A 23,077-nucleotide genomic window follows, 5' to 3' on the forward strand; every position below is an offset into this window, starting at 1 on the left:
GTTTGAGAAACAAAGATTTTTAATATATGGTGCAGTGGCTGGAGTGGTTCCTCTGTAACTGAGCAAGTGGACACAGGGGTCCCACTTGGCTCGGTGCTTTTGGTGGGGCCACTCTTATCCTCCATCAATGCTATTGAAGCATCAAGAGAGGGGAGCTCTGCTTTTAAATTAAAGTCACACAACAGCATAGGTGAAATGAGTACTTGGAATACAATGAATGCAATTGAGCATGTGAATAGCGTGTCCCTGCTATTTTGTAATAGATAGAATAGCCTTTAGAAGTTCATCTCAGTGCTTATTGTTTGTACCTCTTGCTTTAGTATGCAGTGTTGGCAGTGCTCATCTGCCCTCATTGAGGGCTGTGGTGGTGCCTGGTGCAATATTAAGCTGAGCTGGAATCCTTAACCCTCAAGTTTGAGAGTGTATGTGCTATGGGACAGCTTCAGAGTGTTTTCTTCAGGGAATAACATTTGATGGGGACAGCTGAAAAGCAAAAGTCTTGACCTTTGAACACATGGAATGTTGTGGGGGATTATCCTTACCCAATATGTAATTAGTTCGTGTTAGAGGGAAAAGCAGTAACCTGTTTCTTCATGCCAGTTTCTTTTGTCCACTCTTTTTTTCCCCTTCTTCCCCCTCCATGAAATTCCCATATGCATAGATTCTTAGTGTTTTGCAGTATGTGTGGGTTTTATTCTGATTCATTAATAAGGCTGAATTTCTTTCAGGGTAAAAGAAAAACATGATGTAAATCCAGTCTCTGTGATTCTGTTTCTGCATGTCGTGTGTGCTGCAGTTGGCAGTCCTGGGAAGAACCATTCCTCTTAGTTTTAACAACAGTTTATAAAAAAATCCCCAGCCTAAACCAACAATATTGTCACTGTTTGCATGGATCATTAGGGAAATGTATTTGATTACTAGAAATAAATGAATCTATGGCTTTTCTTCTAGAAATAAAGGGCTAAGAGTCTGCAATCTGAATCATTCCTTTAATGAAGGTGGGATGTTACTGATGCTACTTTTACCAGGTTTTCAGGTAGTAAGGATTATTTGATGTTCTCCAAACCTGGTATAGTGGTTTTTTGTTCAATATTTACTTGTTTTTCCTTCTTGAATTCTATGCATGCTTTTATTTCTCAACTTTTTTTTTTAATGCAGTTACTATCTTTGACAGCATTCTACTGTATTTATTCATAATCATCACTTCCATTGATAGGGTAAATGTGATGGAAGGACACACTTTTTTCTTTTTTAAGTTTCAGTGAGCTTATAGCCAAACTGTTTCTGGCATAGAGTCCTGGAACTTGTTAGCCATTTGTTTATATCTTCCACAAAAGTGTAAGTATGTAAGTTTTGAGTAATAGTCTTTTTCCATGAGTCCTACAGCTTTCTTAGCAGTAAGGAAGGAATGCACATCTTTGGAGGCTCGTCTGGCATTTTGATGGCCCAATAAACTTTGCCATGAAGCCTTTAAATGCTGCAGCAGATCCTGTATATGGCTGGTATGATTTAGACTGCTAATGGCAAGCCTGGTTTTGGACAGTTATCTTAATGGATTTTTTTAAAGGCTTTTTTTCTCCCTATGGTTGAACAGTCAATTAAAAATTTTTTTTTGTGATCATCACAAGATTCAAATTTAAATTTATTTAAAATTCTGTCCTTTGTCATGTAAGTTCCACATACATTTTGTTCTGTACATATGATAAAAAGAAAGAAACATGCACTGTTTTTTGAGACAATTATCAATTATTAAGAGAATCTGACTATTAATGCCCCTAATTTATTTAGTTATTTATTTTATTCAGTCATTTTTTCCACTAAGAGAAATAATCTCATTTATTTTCCCATGGATTTTAAAAGTCAATATATTTTTCTGTCATTTAACATTTAGACACTTTGATCAGTAAACACCTTTTACTTTGTATAGGACAGGTCCTTACATTCTGACTGATAATTACCCTTGATGTTACTTGCTTAATTTTTGTTCAGTGGTTTGTAGGATGAGCTTCCTGTTGTTTTCATTGCCTGCAGAGCTGTATTTTCAGTGACTGACTAAAGGAGAAGTGTGAGGTAACCACAGGCTTGAGCCAGTGTTAGTAAGAATCTTGGCAATGGTCTTTTCTGTATTCATAATCTGATTCAAGGGTGCTCCCTATAAGGCCTCAAGTTTTTGTTCAGACTTATTTCAGATGTCTTAAATACCACGGCTTCCATTAAAAGGAAAAGAAAAATCCACTTCCTAGTTTATGATCCTACTGTTGGGGATTTTTCCTGCTGGCAAGCTGGCCTGTGTAAAACTACTCTAGTTCTTCCTAAATCTTTAAACTTCCCACTCAGTTTGCAGACCCCATCCCTTACATGTTCCTACACTTCATAATTCTGCAGACAGTTTATTCCCTTGCTGCTCAGCTGTGGCAGTCTCCTCAGTTCCCTGGGAAACTTTTGTTCTGCTCTGCATTGTCCAGTTCTAGTACAGAGAGTTGTTACCTGTGGGACAGAGCACTTCTGGAGGACTCCCTGTGTAGGGGTTTGCCTTCATGGCAGCTGGCTTTCCAGCAAGATCACTTGTAACCTAGTTACTGGACCACCGACGGTAGATCTGTCAGTCCCCTATTCTTCTGAACTTTAATGATTTTTCTCTGCTATCTTCCATGATATTTAAAATATTAAATGTATTTGTTTTCTTGGAGTGTAATTACTCGTTATTTTTATACTGATCTAAAGCAGTTTGTGATTAATGACCCTTTTGTTACCATATGCTTAGGCATGATGACCTATTTTGGTTAATGTGTCTGTTTTTTGAGCTGAAGGATGATAGCAGAAGCATATCTTAGAATTTCTTGGGTATGCTAGAGACAAGAAAGGGGAGTAAAATACCAAAACTGTTAGTTGAGCATGAATTCTGTTCTGTAAGATGTTAGAAGCATGTTAGAATATGAAAGCTTTAAAGTGTCACTCTTGTTTTTAAAAACTGTCTTTAATAAGGTGTTCATTTTAAGTACTTCAAATCATTCTAAAACCCTTCAAGCAAACCTGACTTTACTACAGGATTTCAGTAAGGTGCCACCATGCCTTATATCCATTAACAGAGGTTCTCTGCTTACTGGCAGTACTGAGTTACTGAGACAGCCACTAATTTTTTTTTTATTAGATGAATATAACTTTGAAGACCCCTTTCTGAATGAATCCGTTAAGAACACTGCCTAAAGGGTATCTTATTTTTGCAGAACATGCAAAAAGTCAGGGTCACTTTGCTAGCTGAGGGCTGTGGTAACATGCTATTTATTTCCCTTAAAGCAATACTGCATTTGGCTGCTCTTCTGATTCTTTATGCTTAGACTTTACTGATTGAGGGAAAAAGACTTTAAAAGGATTGAATAATCATACCCATATATTTTTTTTTTCATTACGTTGTCTTCCATTTTAAAAAATCCCATTTTCTTTTCTTAACTTAAAAGATCGAATGACTTCATAAGTAATTGTTTGTCCATTTCCCTATCTGAAGCACTTCAGACAGATGAGAACCAAGCCCTAAGCCTCCGAAACTGTACACATAGTGTTCCCTGACTACTAACTAGTCCTAGTAATTTCAAGACTCATGCTTTGTTGCAAGAGAGGTGAAAATGTCAGGTTTAGGACTGTGTGCGTGCTTTGTTTAGTAAAAACCTCAATGGTTTCTCTAGAAGTTCCACTGAAAATTGACTCAGTGAAAAAAGAGGTGTCGTTGACTTAGAGGCTGAACTTTCTGAGGCAGTGAAATAGGAAAAACTGTATGGGCATGAAACCCAGGATCAGTCAGAGCAAACCCAGGAGATAATGTGAGTGGTGAAACTGCAGGGTTTGGCCTTGAGCACAGCTGATAACTGAAGGGTAGGAACAGTTAATCTGTTGTCCATGGGATGCTCCTGTTGACCTTGCTGCATTGCATGGGCTGAGAATAGTGTGGCTTTCCTAAGCATGCCGGAGGTGATCTGGGGATATCTTTCTGGGAGGAGGGGAGAATTAGAGCTTTTGAGGCACCGGCATATAGTGTTCATGTGGCATTTTTCTTTACACTTTTATTTTTTGCCCCTACTGTCCCTTACTGCAAAGATTAAGTGTGTTGGTAGTTTTACACTACTGTGGTAGAGTTACTGAGCAAAATGAGTTCTATTTCAGTAATCTCTTAGCAACCAGTAGAGCTTATCAAAATTATTGCAAGGCTAGTAAGTAGTCTAGTCTGTATTTAGAGTTTTTGTAACATAGTTAGGACTTCAGGTCCTTTCTGGTGTGAACCATTTATTCTACATATGAGTTGCTGTGTGCAAGTGGGCTGCTTGCACAACTGCCAGGGATTGCTCATATTTCCCCTGAAATGTTAACCTGAACTGGTGAATTCAAACTTGTAGTTGGTACCATAGTCATGGTTTGGTGACATTCCATAAGTACTTGAAAAGTTGGTGTAGGTTGCCTCTGTACAGCCTTCTCTTGATTTCTGCAGAAACATCACTTTTTTCAGGCAGAAATATTCCAGGTGGTATTTCTTGGAGAGGCAGGAGGGAGGAAGAGCGTCCATGCCTCTCGTTAGGTAAATGGGTTCTCTTCCAACACCTGCTACTTCTGTACTTTATTTCTGGATAATCATCTCCGCAAAACAGTATTCTTACAGGCTGTTTTAAGAGTTGGAAGAAAATAAGGGCTATGTGCATTAAAGTTTGAAGCATATAAAGAATTTCAGCTCTCTAACTGAAGACATCATACAAATTACGTATCTCACAAGCTTAGTGATTTTGGATAATTAAGGAATTTCTTTGTATTTCAGTAAATTTGATTATTAACACTATATTTAATTGCAAATGAATCTTTGAGATTTATCAACTGATAGAAATGGATTTCTACAGCAAAATTACAATAGCAGTTTTAATGTAGGGTTTTATCCTAAACACTACACTAGTGTAAGTGTTTAGGACGAATGTGTTTAGTTTTCAGTAGTGATTTAAATCATCTATTTATCTTTCATTTGAACCATAAAATTTATCAAAAATATTTAAAAGGATAGTCTTATGCTGTCTTTTTGTTTTTTACTTGACCAAGTTTCCTATACTACTAGTAGAGCATGTCTTAAGTCATGGAGAGGAGTGGAAAGGAACACTGCCAAGGTGCAGACTACGAAAGCAAGTTCTCTTTCTTAAATGAGGAAGGACACATACATAAAAAGTGTGTTTTGCTTGGGAGTTTTTGTTTAGTGGGTTTTGGATTTCTGTTTGTTTGGTTTTGTTTTGTTTTTTCTTTGGGTGGTTTTTTTTGTTATTACAAGTACTTTATTGTAGGAAAATAACGTGTTCTTTCCAAGACAGGTTCATCATACTAATGCTGCTAGTCCTAGTTTAGGAAGTTGAACATCTTAGGTGATGTAGGAGCCTCAGATACACTTTCAGTGTGCTTGTCTCAGAGATATTTTTACTTGATTTTTCCCCTGCAGACTGCTTTGTGTGTGTCTGGTTGTGTATTCAGATGAGATTTGGCCCCTACATATGTGAGCTTGAATTTTCTGCCATTTCACATATTGGGGGGAGAATGAAATAACCTGTAAGCAGATCCTCTAAAGTACAATTCCCGGAAACTGCATGCTGTTGTGGGCATGTTTATTTTCTGCTCGTATTCTTGCTGTGATAATCTTGGCTTTTCGAGGAAGGGACCAGACAATTTATTTAAAAACCTATTGTAGCAAAATGTCATTTACATAAGTAACAGTATATGCCTCCATGCCTCACAACTCTATTTTACTTTGCAAGTGACTAGGAAGACTTTTTTCTGAGTCTGATCAAAGATCAGATCTGTAATGTTAGAGGTACTTCTTCAAAAAGGCAAGACTGAAAACTCAGACATTCTCGTATACGCTTAGAGAGGGGCTATGTCTGAGCTTTCCTTTTCAGAGTGACCAGCAGCTCAGTCCAGTGCTCAGGCTCCCCTTTTGCTTGTAGTCCAAGGCTTTCTTGCCTTCAGATCCTAGTGAAGCTGGAGAATAAAAAAAATGTTCTTGATTATGTGCTGAGGCTTTGCAGTGGTTTTACATGCCCTTCTCCTCCCTTCACCCAGCTGCTTCCCTTGTGATTGCATCCAAGCCTTATCTTTACCTTATTGAGACCTTTTCAGTTTTTGCTTGGATGCCACCTGGCTACTACCTGATACTTGTTTCCATTCCTTCGTAGGAATTTCCAGTGCTTTTTTGTTTGAAAAATACCAGGATCATAAGCTGCTGAAATTGGAAACATGAAAGGAATTTCAGGTGATGAAAAAAAATAAGATGGATGAATATATCTTAACATTAACTTTGGAGGACTTGTAATACAGAAGAAGTTGTTAAGGCTGATTTCTGACTATATGTTCTGTACAAAAGGGGAAGAGTTAATGCTGAAAGCATAAGAGCATGGAGCAAGGTAATAGTGGACTGAGAAGGAAAAACTGGCATCTTCCTTTTGTAAGATAGTTTTCAAATATCTTCTAGTCAGACTAAACAGTTGACCATAGTAATGAAGTCTGGTTTTTCTAAAGGTGTTATGGTTGCCATGAAAGTGCCAGGTGGTGGCATGACAGAAGCAACATGGTTTTGGGTGTGTATAGGAAAGTACAGATGATGTATTCTAATGGCCTATCTCTGTCCAATTGGACTGGTTGACTAAAAGTGGCTCCAGAATAAAAAATTACCTGCAACTAAATAATCTGGAGTTATATATTCTGATCTGCATCTAGCACTGTTAAATTACAGAGTAGTACCAGTGAAATATTCATGAAGACATGCCTTGTTTTCTCTGTTTGAAAGCAGAGGAGCAGTGCTTTTATTTAAGAAATGATCTCAGAATTAATGGGAGCTCAGAGTTATGCAAAGAGAAATGAGGTACAAAGAACTAAACTAGAACTGTACCCCAGATGCTTCTATGGTTTTGCAGAAGCTGTAGATAAGGCAGTGCTGTGGGAACATAGTGTTACCAGAAGAGGTAGGGAGGCAGTTATGTGATGTTGATGTTCTGGATGGAATTGCAGTTTCCTGACGTAAGTGGCACTGTTTTGAAATCACAGTGGAGAAGTAGGAACAAGTCACTGAAACAGTCATCTTAGTGCCAATATTGAAATTTGTGGAATAATCACTGAGCAGAGACAAGTAAGCCCAAGAACATGATAAAATAAGCACTAACAGACTTACTGCCATCTGACAAGTAGTAATGATATCTCAAGGAAGAGTTGACCTCTTCACACAGCAACATAAGGCACATTGGTGACTGAGCTTTGTTGTTTAACAAGAAATTCAGATGTATTTCATATCATGCCTAAGTTGTTAGTGTTATCTTTGGTGAAGGAAGGAAAATGTGGGCAGCTGTTCCATTGTAGGCCTATCATGGAAGCTAATAGGAACCAACTGTGATTTTATGTGGAGGTTTGTGTAATCAGCACTGTATAGCTGAGAGTTTCGACAGTGGATGAAGGTGATCTCCAACTCTGTGGCTTCCAGTGATTTGTGCAGAACAGGAAAGCCACCATACATCGTAGAATTTATGGGGCAGCTGAAATGGCAGCTGAGCCCAATACACTTTTGGAACAGATTGGTTTATTGGTTGGGGTTTGATTTTTTTTTTTTTTTTTTTGGTGATATTCTGTTTGCCTGCGTACAGAACATAATAGAAAAATGTAAGAGATATGTAGAAGCAGAGAGAGAATACATGAGACAAGAGAGGTCTTGTTGATCAGTCTGCTATCTAGAAAGATATTTCAAGTTGGGAAATTCTGCATTACTGATTCCTCCTTCCCAGGGGAAGGATTTTCTCTGGGTTTCAGCTCAATCAGTTTTTCCCAAGAGAAATAATATACATAAGCTCTAAATATTTTCTGGGTACTTGAGCTAAAAATGCATGATATTGAGAAATGCAAAGTCACTTCTTGCTGGAAGCTCACTTAGTATTTCTGGAAGGGAACCAAAGTTTATATACCTTTTTAAAGACACTTTTAAGTATGTTTTTATCAAGAGATGAGAAATGCAATGGGGTAGCTGCTATGCACAAAATGTAATTGCATTTATAATGTGGTGGTAAGGCTATGCAAGTGGGCATGTATCTCATGAGTAGCTGCATAAATCTGTTACTGCCTCATAAATCTCATCAAGAGGTCATTTTCTTGACATCTTTCAGGTCTGTAGTTTGCCTGACAGCCATGTTATGGAGGAAAGCCACAAGGGTGGCAAGGGATATGAAGGTAGAATAAGCTTTAGTGCTGCTTGTAGTGCCTTCCCTTGCTGATCAGCTTCTGAATCCCTGCAGAAGTAGAGTGGCTTCTTTCTTCTTCCTTCTTTATCTTCCTCATCCCCTGCTGCTGCTGACTTTTGGGAACTGTGCAACTTCTCAAATGACTTTCAAATTCATTAGCATAGCACCGTAATTAGCTCAGCCACCTAAAATAGGGGACAGGAGCTCCTCTTGTATAACTTGGCTCTTATGAGGTTTTTATTACCAGGCCACAAAACAGAAGTAGGTAAGCCTATTTGGTCAGTGTAGGCAAAATTACAGACTGGCTTCACCTAACCCAGTCTCGAAACATGTAGCACAGCTGTGTTCATGTAAGATCAACAGGAAGCAAATCTTTGTATGACTTGTGGCTTTAGCAGGTGCTGTGTATGGATGTTCCTTCTTGAAAGATGGGGTTTCCCAGCACTACACATCTTGCTGAAGATTCCTGGGCATGTAACATGGGATTTAGCCCAGATATTTCCAGCCAGAGGTCTGGTTTAGCCCACTATTCCACCTCTAATAATGGCCAGTAGTAATGCTTTTGGGGAAAAAGCATTAGCAAAACAGTGATCCCTCCCAGCTTTTGGCAGACTGCAGTTCAAGGACTTTGAGCAAGAAAGTTGTGTCTGCACCTTTATTTAGCAATCCTTGACAGGCCTTGTTTTGTAAATACATCTAACTATGTATTAATCTATTTTAAATTTTTGTCTTCACAACATCCTGTGACAATGGGTTCTGCCATTAATTGTAGTGTGGAAAAAGTATCTCCTTTTCCTGTTGTTTTTAAGCAAGCTGCCTGATAAACTTCATATAACTGCCTAATTTATTCTGAGATGTGCTTTCCTATTTGCTTTCTCTGTAATACCATTCATGGTTTTATGTCCGTCATCTTATCCATCTTTCCTTCTAATCTAAAAGTAGTTGCTTGTTTAGTTGTCCTTAGGTTAAAGCTGCTGCAGATCTCCCATAGTTGTCACTCTTTGAATCTTTTCTTGCTCTGCTGTATCCTTCTTTGAAAATTGGTTGGTGCAGCAGCTGTAGACTGCACTAAGGATCTGCAGAGGTACAGTGGTGTCCCCTGTTGCATTGGGTATCCCTGACCTGCTCACTCCTGATGTTCCATTTGATCTCCCAACCAGCACTGAACTTGGTCGTCTGTGAGTGTGTGGTTCCTGAATTTAATTTAATTGTAGTGGCTCCAGGGTTCCCATTCACTGTATTGACTGTTACTTTGTGGTGTGTGTCAATATATACCTGACAAATCTATCTGCAGATCAACACAGTTCTGATTTTTTTTAATCCCCGACAAACTTTATCATGTTGCTGCTTGCTCCATTTTTCACATAAATATGAATATATCGAGTAGCACAAATGCAAAACCAGAGCTGTTGTGAAAACTGGCTATTTATTCCAGTACTGTTTCTTTTAATCTATCCAGTTGTTAATTCACAGAAGGACCCTTCATTCTATCCCATGTCAGCTCAGTTTCTTTAAAAAACTGTAGTGAGAGACATTGTCAAAGGATTGTTAGAGATCCAATGCATGTTATATATACCACACTTACCTATATATGTCATGGCAAGTTTGTAAAGAAGTCATGCCTTGATGACACTCCTCTCTAATTTTTATTTGCATACCTGCTAATCTGTTCTGCAATTTCTATCAATTTTCTCAGTGTAGCAGTGAGCCTGTAGCTACCAGCCTGTTGTTCCCTGGAGCCCTTTTATTGAAATTGGCAGCACATCCTCAGCTTTTTATATCTCGTTTTTTAAGTTTGTCTGAGAGGGAAGCTGGGCAGTATGGTTAATAGTTCTCTGGTGGTATGTTGGAGTGCCTTTAAAATTTCTGGGTGAGTAACATCTAAATCTGTTAGCCTGCTATTGGTTCTAAAGTCTGATCTAATGATGCTGTGGTTTTGACAGTTACCTTGTACAGGTACTGTCTTCTTACTCCCATACACACCTTGCACTTTCCCGAGTTTCAGAGGAGTGGTGGCCTGTTTGTCTCCATTGTCCCTTGGCCCTCCTAAGTAGGTGAGCAGACCTTCCTTCTCCTGTTTTGCTGCCTTGAGTGCTTCCAGTGTGTGAAATGGGAGCTGGAAAGGAGAAGGTTGCTGGAAGACAGGAATATGCAGCCATGGGGGAGCACCTCTTTCTGCCTCAGTCCTAGTTCATGTTGGCTTAAGCAGGTCCAAAAGCCATGGCAATAATAGTACATATATAGATATAAATTGGCTTTTATTGCATGAATTATTTGAATGGACAGTGTAGTCGAATGTAATTGTTTCCAGTTCTTATCACTCAGTACAAATCTCAGTTTCAATTAAAAAACTTACACAGATGAGCTTTTTCAATTTTTTTTAATAGATAATGGATTTATTTTGTATACAAATGTGAACTGTTCTGCTTTGGATTATATTCATAACAGGATTTTAATGCAAATCTTCAAATGTATAAGACATTAATAGAATTTAGGATCAGAATGAAGGAGAAGATGTTCAGAAGTCTTAATGTGTGTTTTGATTTTGAAGCAGTTCACAATTCAGCGTTTCATATTAATTCCTGCCATTTGATCTTCAATATTTGTAACAAAGATCCTCAATTGTGTAAGCTCTATTTTTGACGTGGATCAAGCTTACATTGCCACGTCTCTAATGGCTTTCTGTCCATTTTACTGGTTTTTGCTCCCTGGATAGAAAGATCTAATTCCTTGTTCTAGTCTTAGAATACGTGAGGTGAGATAGCAGTGCTCTTTTCTTCGTCTTTTTCCTACTTCATTTTCCCCTTCCTTCTGTCTTCATGTATGTTGTTATTTTTTATTTTTTCTTCAGTTTGTATGTGTGTCCCTATGGTTTTCCTTAATTGCTTTTTGCTCTGACTGCAAGATCCTGGCTTGTGTGTGTGAGGTTTTTGCAACCATTTTTATCTAGATTCTGCCTTTTTCAGTGGTTTCCGAATCAACTTCCATCCCTTGAATCAATTGAGGTAATGTGGTGTGGTGTTGCTTAGCAATGCTGGGAAGCTGATACTGCCTGGGTGATGTGTGTGCTGTAACAGCACTGAGCAAAAGAGACTACCTGTCCTCTATGGTCTGTGTGGAGAAGAAATCTTGCATTTTTTAGTGTTTTCAGCATTCTTACCTTTTTGTGTTTGAGTGTTTTTTTTTCCTTTAATGTTGCTGAGTAACAATTTTGCAGACTTAGAGATGTTCCTTCCCTCTTCTTGATACATGTAAGTGTAAAAAACTTGCTAGTATGTAGAATCAAAATGTAATTAGGATGTGGATCTTTAAAGAACAGGGTATCTAATTAACTGTCTTGAGATAGGTATGTTTTCTGTCTACCTCCCCCACATACCAAGCAAAGCTGTTGTGAAGGCAGAGCTTTGTAGGATGTTTCAGCACAGATTAGCAGCTGATCTAATGTGCATGGCAGTGGATTAAAAACCAGGATAAATTTGATACTGCCAACAATGTAAGAATATAGACTGAGTTATTTCAGCAGCAGATGTAAAGATGTTAATAGAAGCTATTAGCTCTGGAATACTTCTTTAAAATTGTTGATTCTTACATTGAAATCTAAATTTTCAGTTGTGGGTAGATTTTTTTAGTCTCATTTAAATTGCAAAAGAGCAAAGTATTGTTTCTTCCTGTTTTCTTCTTTTGTTGTTTTTTCCAAAGCCAAGGGAATATACATAAAAAAAAACCCCAAACAAACTGTTTTCTTGTTTCCTTTTTTCCCTTCATTTTAATAAGAAGCATTAGAAAAATGTGGGCACTGAGGGTGCAGCCATTGATATCAATACACCCAGAAGTCGACAGTGGTGGAGGTGGAGGGATGTAATCTGGAGGCTGATCCCACCTCAGTGCTGTTTATTAGGGCTGTAAAGGATTGCTTTTTAACCATGAGATTGTTGAACATGTTGGTCTCTGATCAGCTGCTCCTGCCTCTATTAACCAGTAGTTTTCATAACTTACGAATACATTTTCAGTAGCCTGATTGTTGATTAGTTTCTGGTTTAGACCATTTAATCCATAGTACATGCTCATTTATCCTTGTCTATAAGGAAACAAAACATCAAGCTGGCAAGGGGATTTATAGCAGGTTCATTGCCATGGTTTCAGACAGCCTTACATAGCCTAAAAATAGATTCAGGAAAGAATATTCTCTTCCCTTCCCTCCCTCTCCCAGCTCTAACTAATTGGAATTTCCTTTTGTTTGTGTGATTTTGTTGTGGATTTATTGACTGACAGGTCAGGCAAATTTGTTTGATGTTTTGTTTTAAAGAGGAAAGTTCATCCAAGTATCTAATACATTGAGGAGTGACTTTCCCTGGTAGTGTGCCAAGGCTATTACCTTCTGCTCCTGTCTCTTACACTTCAGTAGTGCTGCTCTGGTAGACTGTAGCTTATTACAAACCACTGCAATAATCTGAGTCTGTAAGGGACCATCCTGGGGATACCTTTGAAAATTATAACCTTGACATTGGCTCGTGCTCATCAGGGGAAATTTACAGAGTACATGATGATGTGCCATTAGCAACCTGTACTGCTGCATGAACAGGCTTTTCTTCCAGAGTCCAACTGGCAGCTTTGCTGTGTCTCCTGCAACCCCACAATGAGGATATTGCAGACATGATAAGGATCGTGTTGTAACAAGCATGACGAGTTTTAAAATACTGGTTTGTCTACAGCAGTGCCTGATCTGTGGCAGCAAGGAGCTAGGTGAGGCAAACTGGGTGACCGCTGCTTCCCCTTCTCGATGTCCTTGCTGAGACAGCATCATCGCTACAGAGCCTTGGCTGGCATGCTTAGAGCTTGCTTGGCATGGCTTCACTACCTCTGTATTGCAGTGCTGTTTGTCTTTGAATGTCAGAAAAATGGAGGTGGAACACAGCTGGGCAGTTAATAATGGCCTCTTCTGATGCGTGCCGGCTAAACTATGTTTAGTTTAGCTTTGGGTTGTGTAGTTGAATTTTCCTCCCCCTTGCCTTCAACAGAGGTGTTGACTGTTTCTGTTAGCAGGAGTCCCAGATGGTTTTAGATCTCTCTTCCCAGACAGGAAGGGCATGGATTGGAATCATACCGATGCCTTGGATTTCCTGCATTGCTTCCTGTTGAATTGATGCACCAAAAGCTGAGGGGTGAGATACTGTGTTACTATATTTGGTGTGTAACTCCTGTGACTCGTGTTGCGCCTATTTATGTTGGCAAGCAAGTAAATAGCCCCACAGTGGCCTTATCAATTCGTATCATTTAGTGACAGGTTTTGGAGCAAAGGGAAAGTGTTCTGGGTTGAATTGCAAAGGGGAAAAAAATCCTGTGTGGTGTGTTAGTAGATTGTTTGGCAAACAAGGTGTTGGTTCTGCCTATCCTCTTTTCATCGCTAAGGCTTTGACTGCCCAAGAGAAGCTGTGGTAAGTTTATTTGTTTGTATGTGTTGCTACTGATACCAAGCCTTTTCTTTCTTCCTGCTGCTGCTTTTGTGGTCAGGGTGCCCTAACCTTTCTCTGTAGGGACCGAATGGAGAAGGACTGATGTGATGTCAGGGTGCAAATGTGTTAGTGAGTGGCTGCAGTGTATTGCTGTTTCCTTCACTTCTTGCTTTATTTACTGGTTGTACATGCTTTCAAACTTTCTCATGTTTCTGAACTGATCAGAGTTATGACTTCTTTTTTCATATACCATATTGGACAAAATTTGTATATTAAGGAATGAGGTGGTACAGGATAGCTAGGGCTGTGGATAGGACCACTTAAGGTAGAACTGCTATTCAGAAGAGATTAAACCTTTTAAAGTCTTTTCTCTTGCTTGCATGCTGTGCTGCATTGCATTTGGTAGCTGCAACCTGTGCCTATGCTTTCCTGCTCCTCTGTGTGATACTCTGCAGTATTTATGTGCCCAACTGGCAGCTGGAGAGCAGGAAAAGAGCAGCCCCCAAGTACAGATGAGGGAAATGTGCCTTCTCAGCCTCCCACAGAGGCAGGGACCTGCCTCGGCCTGTTCATTGCCAGTACAGGGTACAGTATTTGGGGCTGGGGCATGGGCAGGTTGGGCTGGCTGTTAGGTTCTTATTCTGAAGAACCTTTCTTGTTCTTCTTGGAGCGGAGGTGAGTATGCCATCCTTTTCAGAGGATGCACACTGGGATTTTCATAAAATACAGAGTTCCTTGCTTTAAGGGAGTTTTTTCACATGCAGTTCAAGGCAGTTTTTTCACATTTAGTGATTTTTTTCCAGTTTCCCAAACCAAACTGAAGCTGAATGAGTTTCTAGAAGCCTCCAACGATGAGAGAGTGACTACCATCTGTGTTTGGTTGTGTGCTCCCTGGAGAGAAGTGCAGACTGCTTCATGCAGGCCAGCCCAAATTACAGGGCCAGGCCATATAAGTGACCTTATGAAAATATAATCCTCTCTGATGCTAGAGAGGAACATTTTCCATATCTGGCATATGTTTAGATATTCTTTAAATGGACCTTCTTTCTCCTGTAGTGGTTTAAACCCCTGGAAATATTATATGCATGAATTTACATAAAATAAATCAACCTGCATAATATTACATCAATGCACAGTAGATGATCATCTCTTTCTCCTCCCATCTATCTAACAGTTGCGTCATTTTACATCCATTTTTGTTCCCTCCAATGCTTCCAGCTACTTCCTTGCTCTACTCACTGTGCACCAGTACGCTCCACATGGGAAAGCTTATGCGTGTGCCCTCTCCTGAAATGTGCTGAGCTTTGCACAAGTGCTCACCTCCTTCATTTAAAGATGAAGAGAATGTTGTGTGTTTCTGTATGTCTATTTGGGGGTGGCAGATGGCTAGAATCAGAGATAGGAGGTGTGTGTGTATATATACATACATACATACATATATATATATATATTTATATATGGAAGAACTCTTAGGTTGCTGGTGGATCTACAGGATTAGAGGAGTTGGAGGGGAATGCAATGCCAAAAACATCAAATCATACACTGTTTGTTTTGTCTGGATAACGAGGTGTTATTTGAAGGCAGATGCTTCACTTGTAGACCTTGTAGGAATTAAAATATTCATATTCAGGAGTTATTAAAATTAAGGATACTGTTTTCTGGACTCTCAAGGTAGTGCCAGTGTTACTTGCTTTCTTTAAAGTTAACATGAGAAGTCAACACATCTTAACATTTGAAATATTATTATAGGTTAGATACTGTTTAAAGAAAGTGATTAATATTGCAAACAGAAGTCCATAGTGAAAAGTTGCAATTCTCCGTTTTGTGACTTATGAGACAATCTTAAATTATTTGGATGTGTTTTTCCCGTGTAACAATCTTTATCTCGTTTGTTGGGTATGGTAGTTCTTCTCCTGTAGGACACTGTTGTCTATTATGCTGTCTGTGAGAAAGCTCTCATTCCTTGCCTTTGGCAGATGTTGAAAGAGAAGGGTGGCTCAAGAGGGCTGATGGCCTCTTGCTTTTAAGGAACTGGATTCAGTTCTTGATGGAGTTCCCTGCATTACTAGAAGGGATTTAAAAGCCAGAGAATGGTTAATAAACTTGATAAACTTGAGATCTAAGACCCTGAGATTAGCTCAGTTGGTTAGAGCATGGTGCTAATAACACCAAGGTTGTGGGTTTGACCCCTGTATGGACCATTCATTTAAGAGTTAGACCTGATAATCCTTGTGGTCCCTTCCAAGTCAGAACAAGTCTGTGATTCTGTGAGCTAATTTTCAGAAAGCCTCATGCTTCTGGAGGTAGCCTGTAATCATGTGTGAGGCATGTTGTGGGATATGAAATACTTGAAGGATGGTTAGGCCCAAAGAGTCTCACTTTGGGAGTACAGAATCAGTGGGTTTACACTCTGCTTGACCTAGATTAACAAACAGATTTAGACTCCAAACTCCTAGTAGAGGCAAAATCTACGTTTTTGAGGACCTGGGTTTTCTGTCTGCAAATTCTCATATAGGAAGTAAGGATATTGTGATGCCTCCTCCTCTGACAATTGTGAAGTTGGAGTAAGTACTTTTTGACAGAGTAAATCAGACTGCTATACAGAAAGAGCAGAAAGGTAGTTGTTTATTCTGTTTTAACAGTAGAGTTCAAGGGGTTAATAAGCCTTAAGAATAGAACAGGGTGGAAAAAAGAAATCCTGAGTGCCTTCTTGTAACTGGCTGTGCTTCCTTGTGCGGTGAAAGAGGTAGAGCAGTCTTGGACGGGTCCAAGGAGGGAAATTGGTAAAGCTTATGGTGTGCAAGAACAGGAGAGGATAAGTTGTAGTTTGATGACATGTTTAAACACAAACAGTTCCTGATTCTCCGCTCTTCCTCTAAGTTGTGTGCTTTTCCCTTATTTAAAGAAAAAAATTAAAATCTGTTCTGTTTGAAAATAAAAGTTACCATAGCACTTATACATTTTATACCCTTTAGTGGGGATTTCTGGCCGTGGGGTGAGAGATGAGAGCTGCAGTGGCAGCAGACTGTCATGTTCCTCTGCACAGCTCTCCAGCCTAAGAGAGGGAGAGATTTCTGAGTTGTTGTGTACATGCAGAACAGGGCTGTTGACTTCAGGAAGGAAATCACCGAATCATAGAATATCCTGAATTGGAAGGGACCCACAAATATCATTGAGCCCAGCTCCTGATGCTGAACAGGACAGCCCCAAGAATCACACCATGTGTCTGAAAGTGTTGTCCAAATGTTTCTTGACCTCTGACAGGCTTGGAATAAATCCTGAGGAATCCATCAGGAATAAAACCTGATGTCATTGTTCATGCTCAAGGAAATAAGCTATTTTCTATCAGATATGGCATACTTCCCCCCCCACCCCCTGTCTTCCACTTCTTTTGCCCTTCCTGACAATCCTTTTGCATTTTAGGGACCTGTCTCCAGTTCTTGACTTTTTATTTACTTATCTTTCACCTACAGTTTCTCCTCCCTTCCAGATTCATTGTCAGAGACCAGATACTTTGCCTGTCATGGCCCCCCTTCCCCATCCTTGTCCAGTTTTTCTTTCACATGCAATCGTCTTTTGTCCATTTTCTTGCCTTGTTTTGTTCACTGCCTTGGGATCCCTGGCTCCCTTCCCTGCCCGCCGTGCTTGCTCTCCCTCTTGTTTTGGGCCCTTGTCCCAGTCTGTTCCTTCATCTCCCTCGGGTCTGGCATTTGTCCGTGCTGCACTCCAGATGCACGCCTTCCGCTTCCTTGCTGCTCGGGTGCTGGCAGCCCCACCATGGCCAGCACAGGAAAGATGGGCTTCCTCCACTCCAGGGCCTGGACCTGCTCCAGAGCCTGGACCTGCTCCAGTTGGGAAGCTATTGAAATGAAAGGAGTCTTGGACTCCTCTGTTCCCAGGCTGGCATGTGCTCTCCCTCTCTGTGGCTAGATATTAGGTTACCATTGGGAAAGTGTGCAAAGTTTGAGCATGGTCAGCAAGGAAAAACTCCTGGGAGATACTAGTTATGTGCTCTTTAAAGGTCTTTGCCTGCCATGAATATGCTGTGAGTTACCACTGGATATGGTATAAAGGCTGATTTCTGTGTTCAGCATAATCTAAAGTTACCTGAGACTCAGGAGCCAAGAAAGGAATATGAGGAGTATAGGATGTTCTCCAAGGGAAGAAGAGCAATCTAATACCCAGCCTGCCTGTTTGCCTGGCGCAGAAATACACTCTGCCGTGCTGCTTTACTGGGAGCCTTGTATTTACTGAGAGGACCCCTTACAATCTTTCAGGCAGCATTCACTTGGGATTATTTAAAATGTATTATTTATGTCCCTCTTTCTGCTTGATCTTTCACTGGCAACTTCTGCCTCTTAATATCTGAATTTTAAAAAAGGATCTGAGTCCTATGCTTCTCTATCTTCCTTAGGTTGTAAAGGTTGTTTTGGAATGTTACTTCCAATGACATTTTGAGGAGATCAGTGCAGACTGGTGTGCCACTTTGGCAGTATTTCTGCTTTCTCTCTCGTGAGCACTGCAAGGAAGAGGACAGAACAAGAGAATTGGTGCTTTCCACTGTCTCCTTTAGTAGTAAAAAGTACAGATTCCACAGGTAATTTTCACACTTCCAAGCAGGTGAATAGTCAGTTTGGAGTTGTAACAAAAACCACAGGGATGTAATCTGCACTGAAACAGGTTTGTTGATAGAGACAAATGGGGTGGTTGAACAGGCAAGCCCTTCTGTAGGTGCAGGTTCTAAAGCTTGCTGTAATAGTGCTGTGCTTTTGAGTGATTTATGTTAGTTTTCATTGTGAAGTTAGTTACAGTGGGGTAGGGCATTTATTCTGCGGACACAGCAGTACCTAATAGAACTATATTAGTCTAAATATGTCTTATGTGAAAACCAACCTTAGTCTGTCTCCATACAATGTATATAATACTTATATTTTAGCCAGACATAAATGAGAATGTACCTGTGCAACCTGGCAACAGTATATCCATGCATCTGTCTTCTCTGCACCGAATAAATGCATTGTTATCAAATATCTAAAGACAGAAAAGCACTTTAGCTTGAAAGATCAGGAGAGGGTGTCCAGACTGTGCTGTTTGGAGCAGGTATGGTCTTTCAGTTATTCAAGTATTTGCACAAAGAGAAATGAGATAGAAACCTAAGCAAGTTTGAAAATTTTGCTATAATTTTTGAAGGAAGAGTAGAGATATAATTTTAAAACGCTACAGGGTATTTGAATCTGGATATTATACAATCATGCATCATGACCCATTTTATCTTCACCAGTATGCAAATGAATCTATGAAGTAGTTTTCTAAACAACAGTACGTAAAGCAATTTTTCTCTTGATGGTATGAGTATTTCTTGCTGGGTACTGTGTCATTACCAAGCATGGTATTTCCTTGGTCAAGAATGATAAAGGCTTCTGTTTAAAGTCTTCGTTTAAAAGAACCAAACAACCAAACAAAACAATCATTTTAAATTCAATTATATCAAACAGTTTTACAAACTTATAAGAAGTCTGTTTTGGGAACAGACATTTAAATATTTAAGGACTTCAGGAGTTTTTTCTGGTTTTGTAGTGGGTCGTATACTGAGCATATAACTGTGACCACAAATACGTTTTTCCTAGTGGAAAACCTATGTAATAATTTTGTGGGAGTTTGATCACAGGCTTTGGACATAGAGTAATCTAGTCAAGGCCATTATGGCTTCAATTTAACATGTTTGGATAGGCGTCTTCCCTGGCTGCATAATTCTGAAGAGTGATGTCATTGTCCTCTGTGGTTTTGAGCCACTGTACCACAAGGGTACCTACCCTTTTTGTGCAGCACAATGTGTGTGGTGGCAAGCTCGTGAGCTTTTGCTCCCTACTTGTGCAACACACCATCAGTGCAACAAGCTGTAACTGATGGCTCTCAGCAGGAGAGGGAGGAGAGTGAGTGAGTGAGGGAGAATGTGATCTTGGCATGCAGACAGCTGCATTTTGATCTTCTGCTAGGGACCTGCATGCTCAAGGCATGGAGAAGCTCCTCTGAAGGGTCACTGAATACCTGAATTAGTCTCTGATGCTTAACCGCTTTCTGGAGGAACTGGCTTGCATTTAGGCAGTGTGAATACCTCTACTATATGCTCATACTTGGTTCAGAGAAATAGCATTTCCCCTGAGCTGTTTCATTTCTCAAAAACAGGATTCTGTCAGATTTTCCCCCAACTGTTGAACAGTAGTGCTAATGTAGTGTGTTATTTATTCTTTTGACATGTTTTTATTTCATGGAAAATGTCTACGTTATGCTTGAAGCTCGGTATGAGTTGCTGGATCCCTTTCAGAATTCTGTTAAATCTGGAAGTAAATCAGATTACTTTCTTCTACTATAAGCACATTCGGCTTGGCTTTCACATGAGGTGTTGTATGGGTGAATGAGCCCAGAGCACTCCAGCTGGTGCAACAGCTTTATTTATGTGGAGTGATGGCATGAAAGGGTTTTATAAAATGCTTTTAATGGCTTCAGGAGTGATTCGTACTACTATTGAACCACCAAACTGCTTTAAGATTTTACTCACTTTGCTTGTGTTTTCTAGTGACAAACTGTGGGCTCAGGTGATGACCCAATTAATCAGGAAACTGTGCTGGCTAGAAACACAAGAAATAGGGGTTTTCTTAGGCTCTCTTTATATGTTCCTAGCATTTACCATGTGGCAATAAAGCTTCCACAGTCTTTCTGTTCATAATGTGAAATAGCTTTTTGCCCACATGATGATGTTTTTATATCTCAACTTTAAAATGCTTTACGTCTTCATAAAATGATAACATGTACACTCTCACTTCTACAACACATTTTATCATCAGTAAAGGATTAGCTGAGTTACTTCAGCATGTGTCTTATGCACTCTTTACTCTTAATATTTTTTCCCTCATAGATTTTTTTTTTATATTGGATTTTGTTACTTGTGCAAGCATGTTGAGTTTTACTTTTTCATAGGCTTTAGTGACAGAATTGGCAGGTTATGTGAAATGGAAGGGGTGTCAATAAAATCAAATATGTAAGTATGTGATAGAACTAGCTCACACCTTCTTCCTAAGCATAGTTTCTCATGCAAGCAGTTTCGTCAATAGGTTGAAAAACATCTCAGAAAACAGGTTGGGAGTTTCACAGAAAAGAAGAAATACCTTGTCCCTGGCCTGAGATAAAGCAGAAATTTTGTAGAAAAGGTGTGGCCTGTTCAACCAGGAAAGTAAAGTTTCAGGAAAGTACTTTCAATGGGGAACATTGTGTTGAACTTCATGCAAAGCAAGTGGGCAATATTTAATTCAAATTTTAACTTGTCTAATAACAAATGAAGCATTTGTGTGGAAATATCTCCCTCTGGTCTATTAAGGGATTCATGGCTCCATGAGCTCCCTGTTTTGCTCAGACTGTGCCTTTGGATTTGAAGTGAAAATATAGTTGTTGGGTGAGAGTCACTAATTGAGCAATTGGAGCTAATCATCCCCTTGGCTTAGCAGATGAGACACTAATTTTCTTTCCAGGAATAGCCAGAATTACTTGTTTGTACAGTGTCTTCGAGCTGGCTGATTTAAAACCTGAATTAAAAACTTTAAAATTGGCCGTGTTGGTTTGAATATGACATTGGCATTCCCAATTCAAGTAAGTAATGCTGATCGTGGTATAAGGGTGCCATGAAGGGGTAGTGAAGAGCAAACAGTGAAGACAACTCTCCAGAGGTTAGGAAATGATCACAACCAGTCCCAAGAGTAACTTGTATGAAGAGGTTTCTGAGGGGTTCCTTTGAGAGAGTGAGCATGTGAAGTTTTACTTACTTAATTGATCACTGACATATGTACAGTAGTTTTGCTTGCTTGCGTGAGATACAAGGAAGAAAGTAAATGTTCCTTGCCTGCGGTAAGTCTCTAATGCAAGGTTGTCCAGAAAACATTACACACAGTAAATCAATATGTTTACTTTTTTAATACCATTGACAGTCATCAAAACTAATTTTAATGTTGTGGGTTAAAAAAAAATATTCGTAGACTAGACTGGCTTGATTCACAGAACAATCTGTATTTGTCGATAGGGGATGATTTTTTCGCAGAGGCAATTGCAAAAGCATACAGAAACCTATTGCTGCACTTGTTGATAGACCTACTGACAGGTGTGTGGTTGAGGAAAAATGATAGCATACATCAGATGTGTGCAGGATGGGACTCCTCTTTGCTGACATCTGGCAGAAGAATTGGAATCTGGGACAGCTACTGGTGCCACAGAATTGCAGACAGTTTTAGGACCTGAATGCAATGAAGATAAATGAGCTCCAGTTGGAAGCTCAGTGACCCTAAAGGTAGAAGCAGAAATTAATTAAGGCACTCTGAATGCTGTACAGATAGGTTTGCAAGAGGTGTTTTATGTCCTGTACATTCATAAATGTTCATTATTCTGGATTTCAGGCTACATTATTGGTATACTGAATAGTTAGTTTTTTTAAAGCTTTGTGTTACTGCCTAGGTCCCTAAATTAGACATTGATTTCATGTTCTAGCTAGTTTGATGTTAACAACTAAACATATTGTATTGCTCTACAAACCTGAGTACTTAGTCTGTCCATTTGCATAACCATCCCATAGAAACTGGGTTAAGGGATAAAACAATGTTATTTAGAGGTTTTCAGAGTCTGACCAAGATATGCAACTTTGTGGACTCTCTTTATTTTCAATACAGGGGATGAATTTTATTCTTTTATGGGTAATCTCGCATAGCTGAGGACATTTCTTATTGCTGCAAATTTTAGGAAGTTTGCAGAATGCTAAAGAATCTGATTCTGAGACTTGCTTTTGCAAGTCTGTCTACTTTTTAGTTGACAACCATGGTGTTTTCTTGAGCAGGCAGGTTTTTCAAAGTTGATTTTCTGTGTCTTTAGGGACAGGAAAAAAAAATCTGTATTTAGAAATTAAGCCCAGTTAAGGAGCTTCCTGTCCATCCTCTTTCCCACTAATTGTACTGGGGACTAGACATGATCTATCTTCTTGCTGATCTTCTTGACCATACCTCACCTAGAGCCTCTTTACTTCTGACTTCCTGAAGCAGCCATCGCTTACAATGTTGACTTTTTTTTTTTTTTTTTGAGCTAGAAGACAGCCCAGTGGTGTGGAAGAACTGGCTTTTTATTGGCTTCCTTCTCTATATGAATATTGTGAATGAATTGGCCTTTTATAATAATTCTTTCTTTATCTGAATATTGTGGATGTGAGCAGTAAGGACAGACAGGAGTCGGAACACAAATCCCTGAACTACCTTCAGTTGCTAGGCTTCCTTTAGAATCTCAGCAGCCAAGTCTGCAGGGTGCAAGCAGAGAAACAGACATCTGTATCTGCACTACTGCTCTTCAAGCTTGTTC

At 39.5% G+C, this 23,077-nt stretch overlaps 1 protein-coding gene across 2 annotated transcripts in view; it reads left to right on the top strand.

The window, feature by feature from the left end:
* Positions 1-13,299: 13,299 nt before the first annotated feature.
* The window catches only part of FARP1 (FERM, ARH/RhoGEF and pleckstrin domain protein 1), a 181,221-nt gene continuing 171,443 nt past the window's right edge, over positions 13,300-23,077 (top strand). The window contains exon 1 of one of the 2 annotated variants that reach the window (XM_018071128.1): positions 13,300-13,399. The gene's annotated coding sequence lies outside the window, so the exon portion shown is untranslated. Of the gene's footprint in view, positions 13,400-18,269; positions 18,288-23,077 lie in introns of those variants that run through there. The other variant, XM_018071129.1, reaches the window with a different exon arrangement.

This window comes from Manacus vitellinus, unplaced genomic scaffold (genome assembly GCF_001715985.3).
Source record: "Manacus vitellinus isolate BGI_N305 unplaced genomic scaffold, ASM171598v3 scaffold_2_pilon, whole genome shotgun sequence".
In the NCBI taxonomy this organism is placed as follows: domain Eukaryota; kingdom Metazoa; phylum Chordata; class Aves; order Passeriformes; family Pipridae; genus Manacus; species Manacus vitellinus.